The following is an 8,116-nucleotide window of genomic DNA, read 5'->3' as shown; positions in this document are numbered from 1 at the left end:
GGGGAAATAAATTCAATAACTAAAATAAGTTTGTTATAATGTAGAATAAAATAAAGCGAGTAAGATAATCAAAGCTCTTAAGGGTAGAAAGATAGATCATATAATGTGTATATTTCTTATTTGAAAGATAAAAAGAAAGGAATTTCACCCCCATGAATTTTGACGAGCACGAGTATCCCGAAAAGACCGTCGACATACTAATATTTGTAAAATTGTAATAGACATTATTTCTTTGAAGTTCGGAAGGACTAAAAAGATATTTTTTTCATTCAAATCATGTTATACTTCTATATAGACAATAATGCAATATTTCATTCAAATATTGTTTATAGATGTTATTTCTTAATAATATCTAGTCTATATCTACTCATTGATATCACATAAATGTATAAATGAATTAAATATAATAAAAAGGTAATCTAAATTTTGAATTCATATATTCCTTTTGGAGTTTTTCAATACATTTAACTTTCATTACAAAGACAAATAAATAATAAAAACAAAAGAAAATTAGATATCCAAACATATTTTCTTCCTTGCATCCCTCTTAAAAAAGATATCATACATGAAGAACAACATTGACATCACCCTGTTAAAAGAACTGATTCATCAGCTTTGTCACAAATGAAATTCACTTAATGCGATAAATGTCGTGACATTCCTTTTATGGTTTGAAAGGAACGTGCTTAGTGTTATTTATAGTATAGTCACCTATGTTAATTTAATCACCTACAACACACAAAAACAATGATTTTTGTAATCACACGCTTTCCTTGCATTCGTCTTCAAAGCCAGGTCTCTCATACATAGAGCATGCTCGATACTGCTAGATCAAAAGTTGATCTCAGTCAAACAACCAATCAAACACGAAAATCTCGATTCATCCTGAATACCAATAATATGAATATTACACTTATTTATGTATGTTATATACATTTATCAAACTATAAGTTAACAATCCTTCCTAATTATTAAAACTCAACTTATTGAGAGCGGTAATATCATATTATACCATATCAGAGTTTACGGGACTTATGAAGGGAGCTCAATTATTCTTCATTGATGTCAAAGATATATACCAGTACTCATTGTGGTGGAGGGAAAATAGAAACAACGGTGCTTTCCCAATTACACAACATCACATTGGTCATGATAGTGACATTAATGCGAGTGACGGGCCTATTTCTGCTCCTACAAATACTACTAGTCATCAAACATATGGTAAGAACCATGTAACTTGATCATAATACTATATAAAAGCGAACATTTCTAGTTATTCACTTATTGCGCAATATTAATAACAACTTCTTGGTTTTGACATAGTGAGAAGGAATAACAAATTTACTTGGGCACTCGTCTTTATATAAATAACTTTGTAGACTGCATTAACATTCAACATGTTCCCATCTAGCCAAAAAAGAGATGTCTTTATATAAATGACATTGAATGAATTGCGGCTAATAAATTTGAAAGTGAGAGTGTTGAATAAGGATGTGTATGATTTGGTTTATAGGTTGGTGAAGGCGTAGATTGTGTATAGAGGGAGTAAGTTAGGGTTTGTGGAGGTGGAGGGAGTAAGGTTAAGGCGAAAGGCATTTTTTGTAGGAATGCGATGTTGAGGTTTGATGGAATTGAGGTTTTGGAGGATGTAATTTTATTAATTGAGGATATGGCGAGAGGTGTGGTTACGATTGATATGGTTACGGAAGTTGAAGGAAAAGTTGGATTCGTGTTTGAGTATATTCCGATCAAAGTGAGTAACAAATTATTGGCAAATAAATTCTTCAATTATTTGCCTTCAAATTTGAAAATCCTGTATACCTTGCATATGGTCTGCGGTCATAATCAGATCAAATGGTTTCCTTCCAAGGTATGCTTTTCGTCGTAGTCACTGAAATAAAAATACCGAATATTAGCATGATTAGGCAATAATGAGGGCACCAAAAAATTGGATTAAAATATGGAGAATTAAAGATCCATGCACAAATAAATTAAAAGAACTACTTGGATTAAGTCTTTACATCATCGTGAAGAGTTTTAAGTAAGGTAGTTTTAAATAAATTACCAATCTTTGAGTTTCACGGGTTCAAATAGAAAATTGTAATAAAACACATGTATACAACATCTATATTTATAATAAATAAATTATAAATAGAATTTACATGGATATTAAAAATAGAAAAACCATCAATCACAAATGTTTTGATGTAACATGAACAATCCTTCTTTCTTCTACTGGAGATTGGATGGTCAAAAGTGTTCATAATAATAAGTAACATGTTGTTTGAGAAAGGAAGGTTCGAGCAATTAATGATGAACTTGGTCCGAAGAGACGATAAATTTGCTGATAAAAAATAAAAGGAATATAAGTGGCTAAGAATATGAATGAATGAGAAATATGTTTGTGTGTGTGAGAGAGAGAGAGAAAGCATGTATGTGTGTATGTGTGTGTGTGTGAGAGAGAGAGCATGTCTGTGTTGATACATTAATCGCAAATGAGGCTATATATATAGGAGTAATGTGCAAAATGACGGACAGGATTGATTGTTGATCAGACGACCATTTGTTATTTTCACGCGGATCAATTATATTGACCGCATGATATGTACATTTAAGAATATATCAAATTTGGTGAAAGAGTGATCTGTGTAAAAAGATTTTGGCCAATAAAGGCGCGCCACGTGTTTCGTATATCTTATATCAATTTAATACTTTTGATTAATAAAAATCATCAATTTTAATTTATAATATCAAAGGCAGTGTATTAACATTGTAACATGTTGTTTGAGCAATCATTTGAATCCCGGATGAAATAATAAAATTTATATGATCTTTCATACATGATTAAAATATTAAAAATATGGAAACCTGTAGATACGATATTTGATTTTAAAATAATTGAAAAAATTAATAATTTTCCTAATTAAATAAAGATAATCTTTTAAGAGTAAAATTGTAAATAGTATTCAAAAATATATATATGGCCATATATAGAGTAGTATGTTATAAAAAATAATTTATATATTAAAATTTATGTCATATTTATTTTCGGTCTTATTGTTATACAATATGTTAAAAGCTTAGCAAATTCTTTGAACATTTCTCATCTAATAAATAAGATTGATTTCAATGTGAAAATTTATGATGGCAAAATTATTTTATTTTGAGAAGACACTGGCAACCTAATGGTCGAATACAATAAGAACTCCCTGGGCTATACAAAATTTAGACCTTCGAACATTGTACAATAAATGAATTTCTAAAGGCTTGTTTTCATGCTCCTAAAGTTCAGGAAAAATATGCATATACAGACAAGTGTTCAAATGAGACCCTAACTTGAACTTAGAACTTAGATTTAATCACATCCATTTCATTTATGTAGCTACCTTAATCTTAACCATATTTTTCTATTCTTTCAATAATAAACACATATCTCAACACACTTGCTCTCTCTCATCCTTTCTCTCTCTCAATTCATTTTCATTCCCTCGTCATCGTCGACTGAATATTCGTTCTCGATCATCGATCTTATTTATGTTTCAAATTAGAGAAGGTCGGGGAGTTGTTGATTCGCCTATTTTATGATTTTTTGTATTGATTTGGTGAAATCGTTGTTGAAGATGAATCATAAATGCACGAGCTAGCAAGATTACGAGATTGAGGAGCGAAAAAAGAATTAAAAGAGAGGTCGAGGAGTAGTAAACAAGAGAGAGACCAAAAGAGAGGCGAGAGATTATAAAATATGAGTGTGGTCATATGAAGGTTGTGATTCAATGATGATTGTGATTTTTTTTGTTGGGTTGATTGTGGTCTATTTTGGGAAAAATGATATTATGCATTTAGAGTGCGTATGGGCGAAATGTTTTAGTAATTTGCTCAATAAATTTGGTGATTTATATAAAATTTTAAGTGATTTCCTTTAAAAATTTGGTGATTTATAACAGTTTTCAGGTATTTATATTGAGAAATTTAAGTGATTTGTTTTAAAATTTTAGTGATGTGCATCAGTTTTTAGTTATTTGTATTGAGTAATGGTAATTATGGATGCAGTGGTGGTAGTGATTTGTTTTGTATGTATTTTCTAGATATATGTTTTAAAATTTAAAATTTTGATATGTCGGGCTGGAGCACTTTTATTTATTGGGCCTGTTTTTAGGCTTGTACCAAATTCTAATTTTAAGTTTGGTCTCATTAGAGTAGCCCTATTTATATATATATGATAGAGAGATTCGGCTAGTTTACTTACTATGCAAGCAATTATTTATTCTATTTTATTGAAACATAAATCAGATTTTTTATTCTTGAGCCCCGGAAAAAGAAGGTTTAAGTCAAAAGATTGCACTTAACTAATGTATGCTTCTAGTTAGGGGTGCACACGGGTTTACAAAATCGACTAAGCCGGCCCAAATCGTCCATATTTTAAGTCAATCGAACTGAACCATTACAAACCGATATGTATTTGGGTTACAAAAATTTTAACCCGGCTTGAAGGGGTTTGGTATGGTTTTTAATATTTTTTAAGTGACCCAACCCAACCCGGATATATTCTATAGAGTATTTATTTATTTATACTATTTTTAATCACTAAGTGTTTTGACACATTTACATTCTTTTATTTAAAACCTGTACCTATTATATTTTACATTCAGTTATGGGTTTTTAGTTTAAATTAGTTTATGCACCAAACTCAAATATAATGTTGATGGCTGATCTGATCTTTTATGTATATTTAGTTGAGACAATATATTGTAAAACTAATCTGACTATGCAGTTACACTCAGTTTAGTTCTTTTATTTCAACATTTAGTTAAACTCTTCGGCCAGTGACATATCTTTTATGTTTTCTTGTAACATTATAGTGAATACCTGCAGTGTGCTATTTTGCACTGCCCAGTTTTTCATACAAAATTTATATATTAAGTTTTTAATTAAAACAACACACATTTGAAATAATTTTTAAATTTTAAATATTGAAAAATAACATGTTTAAACCGACCAAAATGGACATATAATAGATAGGGTTAGGTTACAAAAATATTTTTTAGGGGTTAGGTTCAAAATGATTAAATTGGGTTGGATCGCCGAAACGCCTTATACCCCGATAACACGACCTGTGTATACCCTTGCTTTCAGTCTCTCTTAGCAAATTACTTGAAAGATTATTAGGAAATTAAAGGTCCCTTCTGAAATTGCCATCTTCCTTTGAAAACTGTAGTTGAATATCTTACCAAGAAAACATTTTCTTACTACAAGATTGGTGGATAATATAATGGATGAGACTTATTCATGGTGTTTCAAAGAAGTAAAATCCATTGAACGTCTAATTTGGAAATTTAATTTAGCTCGTTGGCATGGGAGTTTGTAGCCAAATGGTCGTCAGTTACAAATTTTCATTGTAACAAACATTTTTATTAACATCCTCAACATGTGTGCAAATAAAAGGTTTAGTAAATTTCAGAGAACTTTATTATAGCTACCTTATACGCTATATGATTTGGAGGAAACGAAATCATTTTAGAGCATACTAGGTTGGAAAGGAGTAGATTGGAGTTGATGAGTTTTTTTAGGGTCATGCATCTAATCATATACCATTGGTAACTATCCTATCTGAACCATTCATCCTTATGCTTCAATTTTTATATACATGTGTGTTAACTGACATTTTGTCCACTTAGAATGCTCTATAAAGGCTTGAATTGATGTTTTGTACTTAAGTTATTTGTGTATTTGATGTATTTTTGTATTTCCAGCATATAATAGGGATCCAGGTGATTTAGCACTGTTTTGATGCTAAAATGGTGTTAGGAATATGTCAAGAAGATTGCTCGTGTAAAGGCCATCTCAAACCAGAAAAATAAAGAAGGCAATTTCAGTTTCTCCAGAAGGTCAGCGCGTCCGCGCTGTAGCAGCATGCGGCCGAACCGAAGTTCTGAAGGACATCACGCCCGCGTTGATGAAGCTCGCGGTCGCGTCGTGTCGGGACAATAAAAACCTGATTCTACTGCAATTATGTTTCTTGGACTCCTGGATTAATTGGACTGCTATATAATGTTAACTTAAGATCATTTTTCAATAACAAGACATACCAGAGCTTAAGGAGAAGGCGTAAGAAGACCGTATAGCACAATTCAACCAAGGCAAAGAGGATCTAGTTTATTCTTGTGATTCTTTATTCTAAGTTGTAATCTTGGATGCTAGTTTTCTTATTTGTTGAACCTATACTCTTGTTTTACATACTTGGTTTATTATATATTCAGTATAAAGACTATGTTTATCATACCATGCTTTCATCGGAACCCACGTTGATGATGAGTCTGATTATGGGTTAATCGTTATCGTGGGGTTCTAGCGGATTTACATATGGATTTATTTAGTTAATTTGTTTTGATACCTTAGTGTTTGGTATTTGTATGATAACCTAGTATTGGTTGTGCTTATTCGTCTTATGAGCGTCACGAACTTATAAGATAACGTGTTAATCCCTATTGAAGCAAAAGTGAATATAAGGGTTTAGAACTTGCCATGCTAGCATAGGTTCATGTATTCATGCATGATTCGTAGGTAATTTTAACCATCTTACTTTCCCTATATAATCATGATAGATAACTTGTGCATTAAACCTTTATGTTGTCAAATTCTATAGACATATAGGGTCTCAATATAATTGGTGGCTATTCTATCTCTTTTGTGGTTGCCTGGTAGTATAGTATTCGTACAATGAAAGTTGGCTTTTATCAGTTTCGTGTTATCTGATTAGTGTCAATATAATTGCATGCTAAGGTTAAGAACAAAGAGACTATTGAATGAAGTAGTAATAAAGTTAGAATCCCATGTTTGTATCATATAGTCAATCACTCCTTTTAATCTCTTAGTTAATGTTCTTAGTATAATCTCTTAGTAATCGTAGTTCTAAACAACCTCAATTTGTTATTCGTCTTAGCATAGGATGATAACCATACCATTGTTGCATAAGTGCATTGATTGAAATTAACCTAAACCAGTCTCTGTGGGAACGAACTAGAAATAATTCTATATTACTTGCGATCGCGTATACTTGCGTGAATATTAGCACGTGTTTTCGTCCTAACAAGTTTTTGGCACCGCTATCGGGGACTCGGTGTTAATTTTTAGTTTATGTGTTTTTTATCAGTGGTCATTAAAGTTCATTGACTCGGACATTGTTACTTACTTATTTCCTTGTCGTGTTTCAGGTACTCTAGCGAGCGTGTATGCATACGCGTTCTCGGTCTCGTAAGAGAACTCTGGATCAAGCTGAGGAAGAAGTTGTAGTAGCTAAGGAAGTTTTTGAAGAATTTCTTGTTGAGGAGAAAGTTGAAGAAGAAGCTCTTATTGCAATGGGAGAACCAGAAGCGAATACAAAAGCTTTGATGGACTACTCTCAACCAAAAATTAATGATATTCAGTCTAGCATTGTCCCACCAACCATCTCGGCTAACACCTTTGAGATCAAGTCGAGCACGATTCGGATGATACAGAACTCAGTTCAGTTTGGGGGTTCTCCGACAGAAGACCCCAACATACACATCAGAGATTTCATTGAGATCTTCGACACTTTCAAGTTCAATGGAGTTTCTGCAGATTATATTAAGTTGAGGCTTTTCCCATTCTCTCTGCGGGATAAAGCTAAGTTCTGGTTACATTCTCTACCACCAGAATCTATCACCAAATGGGAGGATCTTGCTCAAAATTCTTAACTAAGTTATTTTCTATGGAGAAGACTGCTGCAATCAGAAATGCACTTACTCAATTTGCTCAGAAATCTGGAGAATCTTTATGTGAGGCTTGGGATCGCTACAAGGAGATGCTTAGAAAGTGTCTTCACCATGGGATGCATGACTGGATGATCATTAACTACTTTTATAATGGATTGGGTGCTACTTCTAGACCCATGCTTGATGCAGCATCATGAGGAGCCTTATAAGCTAAAAGCTATCATGAAACTTATGAATTGATTGAACTGATGGGTGCCACTGAATACCAGAACCCAACTCAAAGACTACCTCAAGGCAAGGTAGCAGGAATTCTGGAGGTAGATGCAGCTACTGCTTTAGCTGCTCAGCTTAAGGCCTTATCGATGAAGGTGGATTTTTTGGCT

The 8,116-nt window shown here is 32.5% G+C and overlaps 1 non-coding gene across 1 annotated transcript; it reads right to left on the bottom strand.

The window, feature by feature from the left end:
* Positions 1–7,744: 7,744 nt before the first annotated feature.
* Positions 7,745–7,851, bottom strand: LOC141688530 (small nucleolar RNA R71). Its single transcript, XR_012561966.1, has one exon. It is a non-coding gene; the product is annotated as a small nucleolar RNA R71 (small nucleolar RNA).
* Positions 7,852–8,116: the final 265 nt, after the last annotated feature.

The sequence above is a fragment of the Apium graveolens genome, chromosome 9 (assembly GCF_009905375.1).
Source record: "Apium graveolens cultivar Ventura chromosome 9, ASM990537v1, whole genome shotgun sequence".
In the NCBI taxonomy this organism is placed as follows: Eukaryota; Viridiplantae; Streptophyta; class Magnoliopsida; order Apiales; family Apiaceae; genus Apium; species Apium graveolens.
Note: the sequence above shows the minus strand (reverse complement) of the source record. Positions and strands in the feature narration are given on the sequence as shown.